Here is a 955-nt window from a genome sequence, read left to right as displayed (position 1 = left end):
AGGAGGCCCTGGCGCATGAATCTGTGCAGCGGGAACGACCTCGGACCACCAGGGGCCGAGACAACCACCGTCTCATGGGGCCGGACACTCAGGGTCGGGGAAAAATCCATTATATATCTGGTGATATCTCGGGCGCTATTAGAGATAGCGCGATAAATCAAAGTGTATTGTCTGCAGGAAGCCCTGGCGCATGATTCTGTGCAGCGGGAACGACCTCCGACCACCTGGGGCCGAGAAAACCACCGTCTCACAAGGCCGGACACTCAGGATCGGGGAAAAATCCAATATATATCTGGTGATATCTCGGGTGCTATTAGAGATAGCACAATAAACCAAAGTGAATTATCTGCAGGAGGCCCTGTCGCATGCATCCGTGCAGCGGGAACGACCTCGGACCACCAGGGGGCCGAGAAAACCACAGTCTCATGGGGCCGGACACTCAGGGTCAGGGAAAAATCCAATATATATCTGGTGATATCTCGGGTGCTATTACAGATAGCGCAATAAAACAAAGTGCATTGTCTGTAGGAGGCCCTGGCGCATGAATCTGGGCTGCGGGAACGACCTCGGACCACCAGGGGCCGAGAAAACCACCGTCTCATGGGGCCGGACACTCAGGGTCAGGGGAAAATCCAATATATATCTGGTGATATCTCGGGTGTTATTAGAGATAGCGCAATAATCCAAAGTGTATTATCTGCAGGGGCCCTGGCGCATGAATCTGTGCAGCGGGAACGACCTCGGAACACCAGGGGCCGAGACAACCACCGTCTCATGGGGCCGGACACTCAGGGTCGGGGAAAAATCCATTACATATCTGGTGATATCTCGGGTGCTATTACAGATAGCGCAATAAATCAAAGTGCATTGTCTGTAGGAGGCCCTGGCGCATGAATCGGGGCTGCGGGAACGACCTCGGACCACCAGGGGCCGAGAAAACCACCGTCTCATGGGG

This window comes from Nomia melanderi, unplaced genomic scaffold, assembly GCF_051020985.1.
Source record: "Nomia melanderi isolate GNS246 unplaced genomic scaffold, iyNomMela1 scaffold0014, whole genome shotgun sequence".
Taxonomy (NCBI): Eukaryota; Metazoa; Arthropoda; class Insecta; order Hymenoptera; family Halictidae; genus Nomia; species Nomia melanderi.
This window is presented reverse-complemented; position numbering follows the sequence as displayed.